Source organism: Meles meles, chromosome 3, assembly GCF_922984935.1.
Source record: "Meles meles chromosome 3, mMelMel3.1 paternal haplotype, whole genome shotgun sequence".
Lineage (NCBI taxonomy): Eukaryota > Metazoa > Chordata > Mammalia > Carnivora > Mustelidae > Meles > Meles meles.
Window position 1 is genome coordinate 77,097,957 of NC_060068.1, and position 21,087 is coordinate 77,119,043.

General features: G+C 40.5%; 1 protein-coding gene across 1 annotated transcript in view; it reads right to left on the minus strand.

The window, feature by feature from the left end:
• RASGRF2 (Ras protein specific guanine nucleotide releasing factor 2) overlaps nucleotides 1-21,087 on the minus strand; it is a 257,001-nt gene that overhangs the window by 182,035 nt on the left and 53,879 nt on the right. The gene's annotated exons all lie outside the window — the stretch shown is intronic.

The window sequence follows — 21,087 nt, forward strand, 5'->3', positions numbered from 1 at the left end:
CAAATAAATAAATAAAAATCGTTGTTGGAAAAAACAAGCAACAGTGACAGTCATTGACACTTCTATTTACTAATTTTGCCTGGAGGGCAATATAGAAAAATAAAGGGAAAAAGGCACAAGAAATGGAAAGCAAGGGAAAAACATCTTTTTCATAGCTGATGTAATCGTGTGTATCAAAAGTTCATTGAAAAACTATTAAAATAAGAACACTGGGACGCCTGGGTGGTTGGTTAAGCAGCTGCCTTTGGCTCAGGTCATGATCCCAGCATCCTGGGATCGAGTCCCACATCGGGCTCCTTGCTTGGCAGGGAGCCTGCTTCTCCCTCTGCCTCTGCCTGCCTCTCTGTCTGCCTGTGTTTGTGTGCGCTCTTTCTCTCGCTCTCTCTCTCTGACAAATAAATAAATAAAATCTTTAAAAAAAAAGAATACTGAACCAAATAGTTAAATACAAAAATCAGTACACAAAAATTTATTGCACTTCGGCATAATAATATCAACAAACACAGAGCTTCATTTTGTTGTTTTTTGTTTAAGATTTTATTTATTTATTTGACAGAGAGAGACAAAGCGAGAGAGGGAACACAAGCAGGGGGAGAGGGAGAGGGAGAAGCAGGCTTCCCTCGGAGCAGGGAGCCTGATGCCGGGCTCAATCCCAGGACCCTGCGATCATGACTTGAGCCGAAGGCAGACACCCAAGACTAAGCCACACAGGCACCCCACAAAGCTTCATTTTGAAAACCGCATTTGCAATAACAAATACAAGTAACTGAAGACTAAGTATAAGGAAATGTGTTTATCACCTCTAAGAAGTAAATTAATCTATAATTTCAATGTACTCCACTAGAAATAGCAGTAGTTTTTACTTTTGGTAGAATGTGACAAACTGAATCTGAAATCTGCGCCAGGGAAGAAGCTTTCACTTTACACCAGCCTGTTTGAGGCCGGACACATTAATCACCAAACCGAGACTGTCTGGAAAGGAAACGTGACTGGACAGCTTTTTATTGCACAAGAATGATCAGAAAATACACTGGACCTGCCCAAGACGTCTTCCTGGAGCATAAAGAGGACCCGTCTACAGAGCTACTCTAAGGGAGAGCCACAGCTGAACACGGAGTTCCTTCTGTCGTCCCACCTTCCCACCCACCCACCCCCGCTCAAGGTCTGGTTTATTCAGGACCCTTATGTACTCATTTTCTTCAAATGAATTAAAAACCTTCAGAACAGTAATCCTAGAGATAAGAATTTCCAGTACAATGGAAAAGAGGAGAGAGACAAAGCAGGAAACAGTCTCTTAATGACAGTGAACAAGCCGATGGTTCCGAGAGCAGGAGGCGGGTGGGAGGATGGAGGACACAGGTGATGGGGATGAAGGAGGGCACTTGCTGTGATGAGCACAGGATGATGTATGGAAGTGCTGAGTCACTACATTGCACACCCGAAACTAATGTAACACTGTATGTTAACTAACTGGAATAAAAATAAGAACTTGAGGAAAAGAAAGAATTTTCAGCACATTTTTACCAAAAAAAAGAAAACTGGCTCAGAGACTTCTCCTCGGGTTACCTGTACGTAAATCATCAATCCACTGAGGACTCTGAGTTATGCCCATGCGATAATCCATCACACTTCCCACGGACGGTCCCAAGCCCCCTAAACGGCAGGCTCTTTAGTTCTTAAACCTCTAGTCCAGCCAGAGGACTAAATGCTAGGAACCAGGGGGAAATAACCTTATGGAAAGGCCACGGAGAGTGAGAAGAATTGAGTTTAGCACTGTATGCAATAAAGCTCCATTTAAATTTGAGAGGAGAGAAGTCGAACCTCAATGATATAACAAATCAGTGTCTTAAAGGTCAGTCCTCTGAGTAATGGCATCTCAGTAACTGCTGGCTCCTGTCCAGGCTCAGCTGTCCAGTCCAGGGAGAGGAAACGCTTAATGAACCGTCCCAACCCACTGAAAGGCTGCAACCGGCACTTCGACAGCAGCTGCTACTGTGAAACCCAATTAGAAGCCACCTGTCAAAGACAGCGAGGCAATTATATTAGCAGAGGATGCCCAAAGGTTAGACCATATCTCAGGCATAACAATGATGGTTTTGAGAGGTACATGTCACATTCCCGGGAGTTCACTTAACAAACTCGGCTCAGTTACGAAAAATTAGACAATGCCTCCGCATGCACCTGCAGATTATTTACTTTTAACCACTCATCAAAGTTTTCTTTGTGTGGAATGTTCTGGCCTCACTCTGATATGAACTTAGTATACCATGGATCTAGGCATCAGGCCTGGCGCTTTAAAGGTCCCCTTGGGGATCAGAAGTAGCAGCGGACACTCTCGTCGGTACCCTGTGACCTCAGAGGTGTCCCACTGTGGGGAACCTGGAGAAGAGGTTCCAAAGTACTGGGCCATTGGGAAATGCAAGGAAGAATTAAAACAGGGATGACCTTGTTGATGTCTTTAAATTTAGCATTTACAAGGAGGAGTGAGTTTCTCTTCCTTTTCTTCCTAGATATTCTCACCTGTTCCCCAAATCCATTTCTCCAGGCAGATTCTCTCCCAGGCGCCAGCCCCATATTTCTCCTATTAGACAGCATTTCAGTCAGATCCCAAACTGAGTTCATTACCTTCCCTCTCTTCCTCCCACCCCACAAACCTCCTCCTCCTCCCCTCTGCCTTCACAATGACTCCTTCTCTTCTTGTCTTTTCTCTGTCAAGTGAATCTTTATCCAATGTCCCAACTAGGAACCCCAAAGTCATCTTCAACTCCTCCCTGTCATCACCCACACGTTTGGTTTCACCAAGGCTCACATGTAGGACTCTCTTCTGGCTTTTATTATCCCTCACCTAGACTACTGCAGCTGTTCTACCATCAGGTGACAAATACGACACTTTGAAACTCATTTGAAATTCCTTTATCTTAACAGCTGACCTCGCTCCTTCCTTGTACCCTGGCTTAAAGTGGGAGTTTAAAACTTTCTTCCTAAAGAAGGACAAGATGACCTAGAGAAGTCCCAGTGAGTTGGGAACACAAGGAGAACGGTGGAGAGAAGTGGTCGAGGTAAACAGAGAAATCAGGAGATGGAAACACATCCGGTACAGCTTCTCCCCAGTCAGGGCTAAAATCCCAGAAGAGGGTGAGGAGTTAAAAAGGTTGATAACAAAAACCAAAAGCCAAGGAGTTTCTGTATCACCTTCCCATTAGGGATCTAGAGGATATGCCATCTCACAGAACGTCTTCATGCCCACCCCCCACTGTCATGACAACATGGAGCGATGACTGCATGGGTCCTGACCATATCACGTAACTCAGCAAAACTGGTGTCACAGCAGTTGTGTGTTAGATAGATAGATATAGATAAATAGGTAGGTAGATAGAGATAGATAGATAGATAGATGGATGATAGGTAGATAGGCAGGCAGGCCAAGATTTGAGTTTAGCTATCCAAAGCCTGGCGAGCTTCTAAGCAGTGTGGACATTCCCAAGTACTACCGTGGAGGGACGGGCACTATCAAAACTTATTGTGGGATAAAGTAAGGGGTATAAAGGCCAAGCAAGAGCCACAGTGGGACCACGTAGGCAATACGGACAGCCAGGCGCTGACTGATCTGGGAGAAAATAAGACTGCAAGGTAGAGCAGCCACGTACTTCAGCAACGGCTGCAACAGATGGCCCAGGCAGAGCCAGAACACCACCAGACCACAGTCACCAGACTGCCTCAATCTTTGACACAAACACACATACACACACCCTCAAAGCCATGTGAGACCCCATTTACTGAGACACAATCTCAGTGGGGTGCAGAGGGAAAAATGAATTACCGAAAGAGACTTTCCACATTAGTGGAGCAGTCTGAGTTTCCTCCTCCCAACTAAACGTAGCTTTTTTTTTTTTTCTCTACTTAGTAAGTGGAGAGGTGGTCTTAAGGAGAAAGTCAGGTCAAATTTAGAAAAATATTTTCTTTGCACATCTAAATGTAGTGAAGACAAATCTGTGACCCCAATTCCAGTCTTATCCAACTCCCTCCATCTAAAACATGGTGGCCAGAGTCTTTCTAAAATATCAGTCAAGGGGCGCCTGGGTGGCTCAGGGGGTTAAAGCCTCTGCCTTCGGGTCAGGTCATGATCCCAGGATCCTGGGATGGAGCCACGCATCAGGCTCTCTGCTCAGCGGAGAGCCTGCTTCTCTCTCTCTCTCTCTCTCTCTGCCTGCCTCTCTGCCTACTTGCGATCTCTGTCAAATAAATAAATAAAATAGTTTAAAAATGAATAAATAAATAAATAAAAAATAAAGTAAAATATCAATCAAGCTTGGGCACCTGAGTGGCTCAGTTGTTAAGCGTCTGCCTTCGACTCAGGTCATGATCCCAGGGACCTGTGATGAAGTCCCGCATCGGGCTCTCTGCTCCACGGGAGGCCTGCTTCTCCCCCTCCCACTCCCCCTGCTTGTGTTCCCTCTCTCGCTCTCTCTCCTCTGTGTCAAATAAATAAATAAAATCTTAAAAAAAAAAAAAAATCAGTCAAGCTTCCCATGTCTGCTTACAAACCCTTACTAGTGTTCTCAAACACTAAGAGCAAATCTTACACAGGCTAAAAATGTCCTTCACTAATCGGTTCCATTCTCCATCTTTAACCTCGCTTCCATCTGTTTCCTTCAAGGCAGGCCACACTCCAGCCACACCAAGGTATCATTCCCCAGAAGACAAGCTCTTTCCTCAGCCTCGTGCTACTGGCAGAACCGTGACTCCCCAAGCGGTAACCCAAGAACTTGGGCAAAACACATAACTCTCCTGAGCTTCCTCCTGGGCCAAACGAGGACAATGATGCAGACCTGACAGGATCAAATTAGCAGATACGCAGTGTCTACACAGTAGGTGCCTCATAAGTGTTCATTCCCTTCTCTACCAGTATAGCTTTGTCTTGACGCACCTTGTTTCGTCCCCAGCCTCTTCTCCACCTACAAGTTCTTACCAAATTCTCATGACTCATGTCACCGAAATGTCGGTCCTCTAAGAATCCTTCCCTAGTGTCTTCTGGCAAAATGGAGTCACTCTGTCCTCTGGATTTCAGACACCCCGGGTGCCCTCTTCTCACATCCCCTCAGAGTTGTCCATGTGTGTGTGTCTCTCTCCTGCCTGCCTGGTCCTTTTGTACCCTTGATCCTAGCACTGTACGAGGCACACATGAAGCCCCCAGTATTGTCTGATAAACAAATAATCATGGGTAAAGAAACATGCGGTATAATTAAATTAACAAATTTGCTTCTAACAGCCACAGGTGATGATAAACTTCATGACTTATAATTATATCCAGGTGGCCATCCAGAGAAGGGATTTAAAAAGACAGCTTCAACGGCCAATACATCTTTTTATCCTAAGTATGGAAAGTCAGAACCCCATAATGATCTCACAAACACCCAGAAGAGCAGAAAGAACAGATGCCATGGGTTGACAGATGCACGGAAGATTCTTACCCTTTTACCGACAATGACCATAAAATGCCAGAAAGAACATAATGAACAGACCTAACACTTTTAAATGTTCAGGGTCTTTTTGGTATCTATTGTAGCTTTGTACAAATTTTCATTTTTCTGGTTGTTATTATACTGGGTTTGCTGCTGTTTATACCATGTGTTTTTGCAGACAGAACAAATGCAACCCAATGTGAGAACACAAGCTCACTTAAAACTATTGTCCTTAAGCTCCTGCAAGTTAGAAACAAATTTAGAGCTAAAAGTGACTGTTGCTGAGGAACAGGACTACAGGACCACTTCCCCTTTCTACATTTCTATATTGTTCAAAACACAATAAACACATACGGCCATATAGCCAAAAAAAAGAAAAAATGTTCATTCCTTTTTTAAATTGTTGGAGTCACAATGGACACATTCAGTTATACAATCAACAATGAAGACGCCTAGTTTAAAAACTCTGTTCACATCTTTATAATAAAGCCTATATATCTAGAGAAAGTAAATTACATTGGTCAAATCAGTGATGTTCCAGGCAGATTAAAAACTACTGTGGTTTTTTAAAAGTATACAGCAGAAAAATAACTTCTTTTTAAAAATGCTGTTCATGCCTATTATTATTTGGACGGTACTGCAGGATTTTAAATTACCACATGTGTTCTTGAAATCTTTCACTTTTAGATCAAAAGAACCAACACTGACCCTCTGTCTTCAGCCACTGGAGTAAAAAAATCCTCCTGGTATCCTTTCCCCACTGCCCCTGCCAAGGAGGAGGGATGGGAGATGCCCCACAGGAACCCATGGTGGTCTTCTCCTCTGGGTCTCCCAGTAGCCTGACCCCGCAAGTCAGACACAGGATAGATAAAGGAATGGGTGCCTTCCAAATTGTCCCTGGCTGGGTGGCTTACACCCATGGGACTAGGGATCCTGATGGCAGCCTGGGGCAGTGCTTCTGGGATCACAGCAAGGCTCTAACATGGGACGGAGCTCTCCATCCTCACCAGGCCTTGGGGTCTGGCCTCTGAGTCCCTGGAAATGTGAACGACACTATTCGGTGACCCTTTGCAGCCCAGAGTGTGTTTCTCCCCCATCACTCTCCTGGATTGCGACGGCCATCCATCCTAGAGCAAGGGGAGACTCCAACTATTTCAGGAAATAGAGAGAAAGCTATGGAGAGCGGTCTAGGTCCATCTCCAAAGTGGAAATAAAGGATGCGGTCCTATTGTTCTTCCTGTGATTCATTACCTCCTGCTTTCTCGTTCTTTCTGTAACTGCTTGTAGAGTGGAGATGAAATACATCCGGAACATCTGTTATACCCATGCAGTTGAGCCCTATGTGCTCTATACTCCTCATTTTGACTCTGAGGAGCTCTGAGGAGCTCAGCTTCACCTAACAACTGAGCTATCTTTGGCATGCCCAGTAACTCCAAACAATGTTCTCCCAACACATGACTGGCCCTTCGAAGAGAAAAGTAGCCCATCCCTGAGCCCTAGAGGCACAGACGGATCCCTCTAAATCCGCTGCGTGGCCACAGCCCTAGCGTGACCGAGACAGAAGACACATGGAAGATAACGGATAGCTGGACCCAGAAAAAGGGGGACACACTTCAAGTTTCTCGATACCATTCTCCTCCTCAAATTGTCACTCCCTCATACTCCTGTCATTGAAATGTCACTTGTAAGGTACCGCTCTGCCCACGGCATCCGCTCACCATTGTGCCAGCTGGGGGGGGGGGCACCAACTGAAGAGCAGTGTAAAGCTTTATGCCCTTGACCCAGCTCCAGTGGGAACCAGGAGAGAAAACATTTCACTCTCCTGCCCTAGTGATGGTTTTTATCTCCTGGGATCATTTCTTTACCACAGCTCTACCCCATAGGCACTTTTAGCTCCAAAGAAGAGTCTGTGTGTATGAAAGGAGGCTGACATCCCAACTACTTTACAGACTCTTATCTTTTCATAGTGAAGCTCCTCATTGTTAAAACATATGTCAAGTCATCCAACTACCTCCTCCAGGTGTTCTTAGAAACAAAGATCTAAGACGCTGAAGGTTCTCCCCCTCCCTGTTGGCTTACTTCCTTTTTAACTCTGAGATTCAGAGGCATTGCCATGGGCATATTCCCTCCAGTGCAAGCCAACTTCACAGATTTACCCCAGCATCTGAGGGCACAGTGCCACTCGGCAGAAAGAGCCCCAGGCTACAAGGTGGGACATCAGGTTTTTCCTCGTGCCTCTGGAGACAAAGTGCGAACTGTGTTAAGTTCCTGTGCTCAGGTTGTTCTTGGGGGAAGGTGAAGACAAGGCCACTTGTCCTACTAACCCCCAAGGTAAAGATCAAATGTAATCATACATATCAAAGCGCCTTTAAAGGTATGAAGCTCATCTTGTCATTGCTGTGGGGGTGGAATTGCCAGATCGCACTTGGGAACCAGTCATCTCAAGTCTGCCTAGGACTCTGGACCTGGGCCAGATCCATAAATCTGGGTAATTCAAATGTTCCTTTCTTCCCACTGTTCTTCTCAGATAAAAGTGCACGGGGGAAAGAAGAAAAAGATGTATGAAAATTATCATTAGCCAGCACACTGAGTACCTGGTAATTAAGAAGAGGTCATAATGTTTTTTGTTGTGGTGGTTGTTGGTTGTTTTGTTCTTGTGGATATTTTTTGGTGATGGTTTGATATTCATGAAGAAAAGATCCTTAATTCTGCCAAAGACTTAGAGAGGAGCTTGAAACTTCCATGACCTGCAAGAGTTTGCTTAATGATCTGTCCCAAAAGAAGCCAATGCATTGACTGTGAACTTGAAACTATGAGTATGACAAAGTAAAATCCATACTACATTATAATATCAGTTTTTTTCTTTAAGATTTTATTTATTATTTATTTGACAGAGAGATGACAAGTAGGCAGAGAGGCAGGCAGAGTGAGAGGGGTGAAGCAGGCTCACTGCCTAGCAGAGAGCCCGATGTGGGGCTCGATCCCGGAACCCCAGGATCATGACCTGAGCCGAAGGCAGAGGTTTTAACCCACTGAGCTATCCAGGCGCCCCTTAATATCAGTTTTTAAGAACTGACTCAGAATATATTCTTCTATAAACCTATACATACTTTAGTTTTTAATTGAATAAGAATTTAACTTAGAAACCAGCTCAAGGAGTAAGAGTTTAACTGCCTCCTACTGTGGTTTTCCACAACAAAAATACATTGGTCTGCCTTCCAAATTTCATAAAGAACAGAGTTAAATTAAACTGTACCCATTTAAGAGTGACAAAGACAAGATGCCAGAAAAACCTGTCATTTTAAGAATGGCTAAAAGAACTTGATATATTTGGTTGCTCTTCAAATCTTCCAGAGGCTGTCATATAAAAATTGGAACTGAGAAACTTTTCATCGACCAAGGGATCTGAGCTCCCATAAATCACCAAGCATACTGAAATTCATGAAAAGGAAGCAAGACGCATGGTGGCTGAAGTCATCATCCCTGATTGGCAAGGGAAAGACAATGATTCCTCTCGTCGTTTCCTTAAGTCTCACACAAGCTCCTGCCGTTCTTTTGCATTGCCACTCCAGACAGGGATGGACGCTGTTGAAGAAAACATCGAATCTATGTGACTGACTTCACTCCACCTCCAGCCTTCACATTACTTACTGCCCTGAGAGACACCTAATTCTGGTCAGCCTGGCGCCACTGACTGAGCACACTTGAGAATTCGGGCACCATTGTCACTGTCTTTTCTCACAGCGAGATGACAAAACGTTATCACCATGCCAATATCCACTCCGTCCTGGCCTGTCACAACTGATCTGGAACCCCTAACTTCACACGTTCTAAATAATGAAACCTCCAAAGCCCCTTTTACTTCATACCATTCTCATCGCTTTCTCACATCAACCATTGATTTTATTTGTTTTCCATCTGCCAACCACATTCTCATTTACGCAGAACGTCTATACAACACAAATGTATGCTGTCAATGTACACGGTAGCTAGTGCCACATGGCGGAGAGGAAAATACTCTGACACGGAGACAAGTAAGTCCTACAGACTGCTTGCTGCAAGTCTTGAGGTGCTCTTTCAAAGAGGGGCCGTGATTATGCACAACATGGGCAGGGGAAATGTGGATGATGAGACAGACTTGAGATTTATCCTGTGTGGCTCCAGAAGACACAAAGAGGAAGAATAGGTTAAAGTTACATATTTAGAAGACATTTCCAAAACTGGAATAAGATGCTGTCACTAGTTGGCCATCTCTCAGTGGTGTTTAAAAAGGGATGCAAATAGAAGATATTGCAAAAGGTATGCAATAGAAGAGGCATATAAACAATGATTAAACCAATGTTTTGACTTTGCTATTCAATATCTCAACTTCTATTACATGGAGTTTACCAAAATGGGAATAAAAGAAAATACGTATCTAAGTAAAGAAATAATTAGTGCCTTTTAAGAAGGAAAGTCTTTTATGACACTGTACCAAGTTTATACATACATATATATATTTTTTAAAGATTTTATTTATTTATTTGACAGAGAGAGAGAGAGACAGTGAGAGAGGGAACACAAGCAGGGGGAGTGGGAGAGGGAGAAGCAGGCTTCCCTCCAAGCAGGGAACCTGGTGTGCAGCTTGATCCCAGGACGCTGGGATCATGACCCAAGCCAAAGGCAGATGCCCAACGACTGAGACACCCAGGCACCCCTTGGATAATGTAAAAGGATTAATTAATGTATGTAATACGTAAAGAAGTTTCTAAATCAATAAGGAAAAGCCAAATACCCTCATATAAATGTAGGAAAAGGAATAGAATATTCATATGCCTACAAACAAAACCAAAAAATAACATAAGCACATGAAAATATGAAAATGAAATATGTTTTAGTACATTAAGACCATCTTTTAATTTTTATTACTTTTAAAAAAGATTTTATTTATTTATTTAAGAGAGACAGGGATAGTGACAGAGATAGCAAAAGAGTGCACAAGTGGGGAGGAGAGAAAGCAACAGGCTCCCTGCTGAGCAGGGAGCCTGATGCAGGACTTGATCCCAGGACACTGGGTTCATGACCTGAGCCGAAGACATGCACAACTAACTGTGCCACCCAGGTGCCCAAGACCATCTTTTTAAATGGCAATTTTTTTAAATAATGAAACCCAGAACCGAGAAGTGTGTTGTACTAATTGAAATATTTAAATAAAAATGGTTATAATCAGGATGCCTGGGTGGCTCAGTGGGTTAGGGCCTCTGCCTTCGGTTCAGGTCATGATCCCAGGGTCCTTAGATCGAGCCCCGCATCGGGCTCTCTGCTCAGCAGGGAGCCTGTTTCCTCCTCTCTCTCTCTGCCTGCCTCTCTGCCTACTCATGATCTCTGTCTGTCAAATAAATAAATGAAATCTTTTTAAAAAATGGTTATAATCTTGGTGGAAATCATTGACAATTTGTATCACAGACTTTAAAGTAATCTCAGTTTTATATTGGAATCTATACTAGTGAAATACTGAGACATACAAAGACTTATGTCAAGAATGTTCATAGCATCATTAATAATAATAAAATGTCCACCAATAGAGGACAAGTTAAACAAATCATGAAATATTTGAGCTGGAACACTCAACAATGAAATTAATAATCAGCACTCACAGCTAACATCATCCTTAATGGGGAAAAACTGAGAGCTTTTCCCCTAATGTCAGGAACATATAGAACATAAGACAGGGATGTCCTCTCTCAACACTTTGATTCAACATAGTGCTGGACATCCTAGACACAGCAAGCAAACAAGGAAAAGAAATAAAAGGCATCAAAATAGGTAAGAAAGAAGTAAAACTTTCATTATTTGCAGATGACATGATGCTATATATAAAAGACCCAAAAGACTCCACGAAAAAACTGCTAGAATTGATGAATGAATTTAGTAAAGTCAGAGGACACAAAACCAATGTACAGAAATCTCTTGCATTTTATACACCAATAATGAAGCAGCAGAAAGAGAAATTAAGAAAACAATCCCATTGATAATTACACCACAAATAATAAGATACCAAGGAATAAGCCTAACCAAAAAAGGTAAAAGACCTGTACTCTGGAAACTATAAAATACTGATGCAAGAAATTAAAGATGACACAAATAAGTGGAAAGACATTTCAAACTTATGCATTGAAAGAACAAATATTGTCCAAATGTCTACACTACCCAAAGCCATGTACACATTTAATGTAATCCCTAACAAAATACCAACAGCATTTTTCACAGCACTAGAACGCTCCTAAAATTTATATGGAACCACAAAAGACCCCAAATTGCCAAAGTATCTTGAAAAAGAAGAACAAAGCTGGAGGCATTATAATTCTGGACTTCAAGTTATACTACAAAGCTGTAGTAAACAAAACAGTACGGTACTGGCATAAAAACAGACACAAAGATTCATGGAACAGAACAGAAAATCCAGAAATAAACCCATAATTACAAGGTCAATTAACCTTCCACAAAGCAGGAAAGAATATCCAATGGAGAAAAGTCTCTTCAACAAATGATGTTGGGAAAACGGGACAGCAATATGCAAAAGAATGAAACTGGACCACTTTCTTACATCATAGGCAGAAATAAACTCAGAATGGATTAAAGACCTGAATGTGAGACCTAAAACCATAAAAATTCTAGAAGAGAGCACACACTGTAACTTCTCAGGCATTGGCCGTAGCAGTTTTTTTCTAGATACGTCTCCAAAGGCACAGGAAACAAAAGCAAAAATAAACTATAGGGACTTCATCAACATTAAATACTTCCACACAGCAAAGGAAATAATCAACAAAACTCAAAGACAGCCTACAGAATGGAAGATGACTTCTGCAAACGACAAATCGGATAAAGGGCTAGTATCCAAAATAAATAAAGAACTTATAAAACTCAGGAAGGGAAGGGCTCTTCGTTAGTATCTCCATATCTAAAAGACAGTTTTAAGTTATAACCAAATAGGTCTATATGTGTGTTTTTGTGACGTACCTGTGCTTGCTGTGGACACGGTTCATTATTTCATAACACCTAAGCTTTTTGGATGTCCTGCAGTGGTATTGTATGATAAAATGTAAAGCTAGTGAATTAACCAACTTGTAAGTTTGTTTTTGTTATAATTGATAGGAAAGAAGCATCTTGAATATCAAGCTGTTAAGCTGTCTCAGAGAAATGTACATCTGGACGTATTCATTAGGTGGGCAGCAGAGGGGCAGAAGGAAATATAAAGGGAAATATGTATGCAGATGTACTCATATTTACATTTTAATGATAATTCTCAATGTGTGTGCATCTCTTTTGGATATACTATAGGAATACATTAAGTGATTCAGTGGAAACATACCTCCTTGCTAATATTTGCATACTATATATTGGATAATGAATTCTTTCAGAAGCATTATATGTTGTGTACTCTGTTACTTCATGGCTCATGTTTAATTGAACATTAAGGGAATGCAGTTAATTATACCCCTACCAATATCTTTATCTAGAGGCCTGTTGCCATTTTTGTCTTTGTCTTGAAATTTTTGTTGCCAATGAAGGCAGGATTATATTTTTTTCCTTTCAGACTGAGTTGGTGTAGTGTACTGCTGGTTATCAAAATACTCATAATTTTGCGACTTTGAAATGGTAAATATTCATGGTGTGTAAAAAAAGCATGATACATAACTGTAGGCTCTTAACTACATTAAAATGCTTAGTTGTGGAGATATACACATGGGACCTAGAAGTCAAACTATAAACCGCTTCTGATTATGTTTTTCAGTTTCTTTTTATGCACAAAGAAAGAGAGGATTTATAAAACTCAACCCCCAAAAAACAAATACTCCAATTAAAAAATGGGCAGAAGACATGAACAGACATTTTTCCAAAGAAGACATCCAGATGGCCAACAGACACATGAAAAGATGCTCAACATCACTCATCATCAAGGAAATGCAAATCAAAACTACAATGAGATCACCTCACACCCATCAGAATAGCTAAACTCAAAAACAAAGGAACAAGAGTTGATGAGGTTGTGAAGAAAAAGGAACAAACCCTCTTGCACTGTTGGTGGGAATGCAAACTGGTGCAGCCACTGTAGAAGACAGTATGGAAATTCTTCAAAAAATTAAAAACAAAACTACCTTATGATCCAGTAGTTCCACTACTGGGTATTCACAAAAAACTTATTCAATGAGATACATGCACCCTTATGTTTATAGCAGCATTATTTACCATAGCCAAGATACGGAAGCAGCCCAAGTGTCCATCAATTGATGAATGGATAAAGAAGATGTGGTGTGTGTGTGTGTCTGTGTGTGTGTATATATATATATATATATATATACATACATACATATATACACATACATATATATATAATATTCACTGTATACATATACATGTATAATATATATAAAAATATTATATACAATGAATATTATTCAGCCATAAAAAAGAATGAAATCTTGCCATCTGCAACAACATGGATGGAGTTAGAGATCATAATGCTAAGGGAAGTAAGTCAGTCAGAGAAAGACAAATACCATATGATATTATTTGTGGAATTTAAAAAACAAAGCAAATGAGCAAAGGGAAAAAAGGGAGAGACAACCAAAAAACAGACCCTTAACTACAGAGAACAAAATGATGGCTACCAGAGGGAAGAAGAGTGGGGGATGGTTGAAAGAGGTGATGAGGATTAAAGAGGGCACTTGTCATGATGAGCACGGGGTGATGTATGGAAGTGTTGAATCATTGTATTGTATACTTGAAACTAATATAACACTGTATGTTAACTTACTGGAACTAAAATGAAATAAAATTTAAAAAATTTCACTGGGTGAAATTGCCTGGGTGGCTCAGTGGGTTAAGCCTCTGTCTTCAACTTAGGTCATGATCTCAGGGTCCTGGGATCGAGCCCTGCATCCGGCTCTCTGCTCAGTGAGGAGCCTGCTTCCCCCTCTCTCTCTGCCTGCCTCTCTACCTGCTTGTGATCTCTCTCTCTCTGTCAAATAAATAAAAAAAATCTTTAAAAAATTTTTTTCAAACTCTAATTAGTCAATTAAATAATTAATAATTAATAATCATGCTCACTAAAAATATATTCAAGAATATTCCTAGGAATAGTTCTTAATTTACATACTAAGTATTCAAGCAGGCAATGAAATAACACACTAGCACATTTCAGTTGCTGCCCAATAACAGGGAAGACAGAGTTCAGAGACTGAGTATGAAACAAATTTCATTAAAAAAAAATTAATATCTACACCTAGAAAAAGCAAGCACTGGCGTAAAAAAGCAGGAGGCATAAAGGATAGATAATGTTTACTAAAAATTTAACACTTTTGTATGATAAAAGATACATGAGCAAAGGTAAAAATGGACATTGAGAAGATGCAAATAGCTGACAAGTATAATTCATATGCACAATCAATAAGAAAAATAGGTAAAACTATAAGCAAATTACAAAACAGAAAATAATACTTTCTGGGAGTGCTTGGGTGGCTCAGTAGATTAACCATCTGCCTTCAGCTCAGGTCATAATCCCAGGGTCCTGGGATCGAGGCCCACAGAGGCCCACATTGGGCTCCCTGCTCAGCAGGGAATCTGCTTCTCTCTCTCCCTCTGTCCCCCCAACTCATGTTCTCTCCCACTCTGCTCTCTCTCTCAAATAAATAATCTTTTTTAAAAAAGACTATAAAAACTTCCAATGGAATGAAAATATCCTCAACCTCACTAAACCTTAGGGAAATGCCAATTAAAATACTAAAATAACATTTTCATCCATCAGGTAGGGTACTATGAAAACAGCTTTGCAGTTTAAGTACTATTGAACATACTGGTGAGAGACATTGATAAAAACAGACTTAGAAGAGTTGTTTGGCAATATCTATTAAAATTTGAATGATTTTCTCATTTCAGTATTGGCAGGGTAACTTTTATCAAACCAACCCTCCAGCAGAGAACAATCATCAGTTCATACATACAGAACGAGAGAGAGAGAGAAAGTAAAGGGAGCAAAATATTCATAATTAGTGAATCTGGGTAAAGGGCACATAAGGGGTTCTTTGTACTACTCTTGCAATTTTACTAGAATTTAAAATAATAACAAAATTTAAAGTTTTTTGAAAGTTAAGCTGCAAGGGGCACCAAGGTGGCTCAGTTGGTTAAGCATCTGACTTTTGGTTTTAGCTTGGGTTATGATCTCTGGGTCATGAGATCAAGCCCCAGGTCAGGCTCTGCACTTGAGCATGGAACGTGCTTGGGATTCTCTCTCTCCATTTCCCTCTGCCCCTCCCCAGTCTCTCTCCTTCTCTCTCTAAAAAAAAATAAAATTAGGAGATACGACTATAAAAAGTCAAAATCTTCAGGGATATGACTACTTATAGTCATATCTCAGGTTTCTGTGGATCTCCTGAAAAAGTTTAGATCACCTATAACAGTAGGCTACTTTTGAACATATGACATGGAAAGAGATTAGTATTATGTTAATAAATCAAAAAAAGTGATATTAAGAGCACTAAGAGTAATGCAACTAGTCCTTTACTTCAAAAGAAAAATAAATATATGCAACATCTATTTATGTATGTGTATGTCTGTAAATGGATAAAGCAATATACTGAAAATGCATAATAATTAGAAAACATAAAAACACACCCTATCTTCGAGTAATTCTACTTCCTTGAAAAACACTCATGTGCCCAAAGAGCACACAAAAGTATGTTCATTACAATATTGTTTAATGGCAAAAAAAGCAACATTCTATATATCAATAAAAGGATAGACTACTTATGCATAAGTAGTTTAAAAGAATGAATTCTATATGTACCAACATGAATAAGACCGGCAATAAAAGCAAGCTAGACAATAAATATAGAATTGATAACACTAATGAAAAAGCATTATTAAAATTAAGAGAATGAAACATACCAAATATTAACAGCAGTTACCCCTGTAAGTATTTTCCTTTTAAAATAAGCTCTACACACAATATGGGGCTCAAACTCATGACCCTGAGACCAAGAGTTTCATGTTCCACAGACCAAGCCAGCCAGGCCCCTCGATCTTCTTATTCATACATCTTTTTTTTTTTTTTTTTTAAATTTGAGAGAGAGAGTGAGAGAGTATGAGAGGGGAGGTCAGAGGGAGAAGCAGACTCCCCATGGAGCTGGGAACCTGATGTGGGACTCGATCTCAGGACTCCAGTATCATGACCTGAGCCGAAGGCAGTTGCTTAACCAACTGAGCCACCCAGGAGCCCCTTATTCACCCATCTTATGCATTTTCCAAATTAGCCATAATGAGAATATGCACTTTGAAGACATAAATACAGTTCTATGTGTGAGAAAGACATAAAAGTACTCAGGGCCTATTAGACATTTTCCTCCCTTAAAACAAACAAATACATTGAAGCATAGCCATAAAAAAGGCAGCTATTTGGTATGTATTTATTTATAAGTAGAAAAACATACAGCAAATTGCTGGGAACATTTAGGTAAATAGAAGTTGTTGAGGAACATCTGGTGAGCATGCCTGGCTATTACATACCATAGGAGCAGGGTTAGAAAGGGAGCTTAAATTGTTGCCTGAATGTGAGCTACAAATGATAGTTTTGCTGGGCCTCTTTCCCTAGAAAGATGTTTGATACCAAAAACACATTTTCACTTCATCTGCTGAGAGCTGAAAGTTTATAGCTGTCAGACATTTAGAAGAAAATGACAGTCCCAAACATCCAATAATCAGCATACTGAGAATACCAACTTCAGTGCTGGAAAAGAAAACTGACACATGTCCATGAATGTTAGCTAGAGCTTGATATTTCCGCGGCCTCTCTAAAATACTCAAAACACGGCTAAAGCTCTCTGACATTCTCCAAAGTACTATGTCTTTAATTTAGCTTATGCTAAATTTTATTTCTCTTTGAGGAATATATAACAAACATCCAGTTTTCATCATGAAAAGGCAAGCCAAATACCATGGCTCTTGTCTACCACCTACGTATGTTTACTTACCCCTTATTAAAATGTTTATTTTTTTCTTACCCATGAAAATAACACACATATATCATGTGTATACTGAAAGCGTAGAGAAGTAAATTTGGAGGGGAAATTTTATCCATAATTCCAACACCATTCAAATAGAACCACCGTTAAATTTTGAGGTATTTCAATCCAGCCTATTTTCTAAAACCATCTTAATACAGTTGAGCTCATGCTGCATGCCCAATGTTATTCCAGTGTTTTCCACGTCACACAATAACCGAAATACTTTCCCATGTTTCTTAAAATGTGGGAAACCTTCATAAAACCCGTGTGACATGAATAGAAAGGATATACCACAGTTTATCTTAATGTAACCGCCTATTTTTGAAGCATTAGAAGGCTTTCAACTATTCCTCATAACATCTTGGTACATAAGATTTTTTATTTGAATTCTGAGTTCATCAGTTGGTTAAGATTCTCAAGGATGAGCAAAAGATATGAGTAACTTCTTTTCTTGAAATCTTCTCTAAAATTTTCTTTAGAGATCTTTGCTCCATTTGTTTGCCATGGTTGACAGGAGGCTGTGTTTGACAGACCTGACAGTCAGCGACTGAAGGATACTCACACCACCATTTTAGCAATAGGGTGGGTCCATATGTGGGACTCTCACTAGAAATTATGTACAGTTGAGTAGTTATAACCCTCTAGGAGTTCACACTCACAGGTGCGCTTCTTTAACCTGGGCAGCATATAAGAATGTTCATGCCACCGCAGCTGGGTATAATAATAACTAACACCTATTCAGTGCGTAACAAGTGCCCGGCATCATGCTAAGAATCCATCTGCATTCTCTCCTTGAATGCTCACAATGCCCCATGATTTAGTCCATTTGACAAATGAGAAAACGGGCTCATAGAGGCATAAGGGTCACCTCCAATCCATTTGCACACATGCCCTGAGGTCTAGGCCCAGGCATAGTAATGGATTTACACCCATCCAACCACACTTTGTTTCCCATTCTCTGTCATGAAAGCTTCATATGCAGTAAAGCTAACCAGGCTGCATGAGTCCAAAACTCAGGACTCTGGCTCAGAGGTCTACTCTGCTGAGCAGAGCTGCTCAAGGATGGACCACATGGGAAGGAAGAAACACATGGGCTGGACCCTGGATAGATAATAAGTATGTCGAGAAAATAAACTTTAAAAAAATTATCAAGTCTATACAATTCTAGTCTGTCCTTGAATTGTATAATGCTCCTATCTGTTGCCCTAACCATTTCCATCCTCAGTTCTAATCTTTACACCAATGGCCTAAGAGACAAGAGGTACTACAAAAGGAAAGGAGGGAAGGAGGGAAAAAAAGAAAGAAGGAGGGACGAAGAAATCCATTAGATATTTGTTAACCACCTCACTGGTATGCAATATATATTCAATATATATCACATTCTGGTCTTAAGGACATTGCAATTTAGCTAAAGAGCTAAATCAGGCATTTGCAAAGAAATTAAATCACATTATAAGATTAAATAGCAATGTAAGTGTGTCAAAGTGCTAAAATAAGCTGTATGAAAATAGCAACCATCAAAGTTCATTTTTTTTCAGCTTAATATACATTTAAGATAGTTGGTCCTGTATATCAGACTGTGCCTATTAGTTTTTATCTTATTGGAGAGTTTTTACCATAGGTGAAGACCATAAACGCTACAAGAGCTCATTACACAAACAGATCAAAATATATCTGAGTCTCTCCCAAAGGCTCTAAGTCCCAGCATATAAGAAGGATGGTCCAGAGTATAAAAACATTAAGTGGGAACAGACTGGCAAGTAGAAGGCAGAGGTCTCTTGCTGGATGGCACTGGGGAAGCTTGAGGCCTTTTAGAATCTCTGCCAAGGGATGTGGACCCTCTCGTTGTTCTTCTGACTTGCGTCTCCATCCCCTATTCACTGCCTCCAAATGAGGAAGCCCCGTGTGATCTGCTCACTCAGCATCTGACATTCAGGGGGCTGGCTTCCTCTGTAGGTGGAGCCACTGCTTTGAAGAGCGGCAAGAGGTCACAAGGTCACACGTCCACCTGTGCTGTAGCCGCAATTAAGGGAGCAAGGCTAGCAGTCCTCATGGAGACCTAGTGGATCTTAACTGTTGCCTTTGCTGGTCCTAATGCCAGCTTCCTGGGTTCAGGTCACATCAATATCCCTTACCAAGTTATATATCCTTGCACAAGTTGGTTAATTTCTATGTGCTTCAGCTTTCTCATCTAAAAATGTGGGTAACTGTCATAGCTACTACACGGAGTTATCGTGAGAATTCCATGAGTTCTTACAAGTAAAGGGCTTATGTACATGGAGCTATTTTCAGTAACAAACTTGGATTTGCTTCACTCTTTATTTGCACGGCCTGAGTCCACAGATTCGAAGTCAAGCTTAGGCCACACATCCTCGAGGAGTGAGGTGTGCCCAGATTAATAAAATGGTCTCTGATACCATTTGATTGGATATTCTTCCACACACGGTCTATTGGTGAAAACCCTGGAGGACAAAAGGAATCCAAACCTCTAACGGAAGGGCTCTACGTTTGGCTCAATTCATTTATTCAATTTTAAACAGTTGCAGGAATTATTAGGAAATAAAATAAATTTTAATCTCTAGGTAATAGTGATTTATTATGCTTTCTTGAGCTGGAACCATGAGATAATGAAAGCTGTGTTTTATAGGGATTAACCTGACAGCTGTATAAATCTTCTGTAGGAAATCTCCACATTCATTCAAAACACAGTGTTTGTTTTTTTTTAAACAACAACAACAAAAACTGGCACTTTTTTTCTCCACGCTTTCCAGCCAGATTTTTAAGGATTCAGCAATCAGTACTGAATTTCATCAAAGCAAGAACTGTGACTTGGATCTCCTTAATCCCAGTGCCTTCCAGTGCCTGACACATAATAGGTGCTCTCTAATGTTGACTGAGTAAATACAAAACAGTACTTACTATATCCAAAAGGACCACTATGAGAAAGTTGGGTTTGATACCACAAGTTTTTTAAAAAGGGGAGGAGAAAGTGAGGGAATGCATACCTTGCTAACTCCCACTGCAAGAGAAGGGTGATGGTGTCCCCAGGAACCAACAATGGAGCTCTCTGAAAGCCTTGGTGCCAGCAGGGAGGGAACCCTTCAGCCTCAAGGATCACTTTGGGAAAGGTCCCAGAAAAAAGTGGACCATCTGGCCCCCAGAGAAGAAAGGTCTCCTCTACCATACAGAGTGGTCTCTCAAGAATCAGAAATGGTCAACGTAAATTCCCAAGTTGTTGAGTACAAAAACCAGTAAATAGGCAAAACGAAACTCAAGTTCATCAACCTTCCTTTCAACACAGGAAAGAACCTTGGGAGCATGTTTTCTGGGAAGACTTGCTTAATTTGAAGTATAATCAGAAATGTTTTGAACCAATTACATTGTGAAAAATATAAGCATGTGATTTTGATTGCATGTAAATTAGTCAAAATACAGGAAGAGGACATGGATGAGCTGCCTGTGGCATGAAACTGATTTTCAAACTCATATACAGCCCCATGTCTGTCTACTGTGTACAAATCTTTCTACATACTACTCTAACTGAAACACACTTTTGGAGACTCCTTTTCACTTCCAAAACTGCT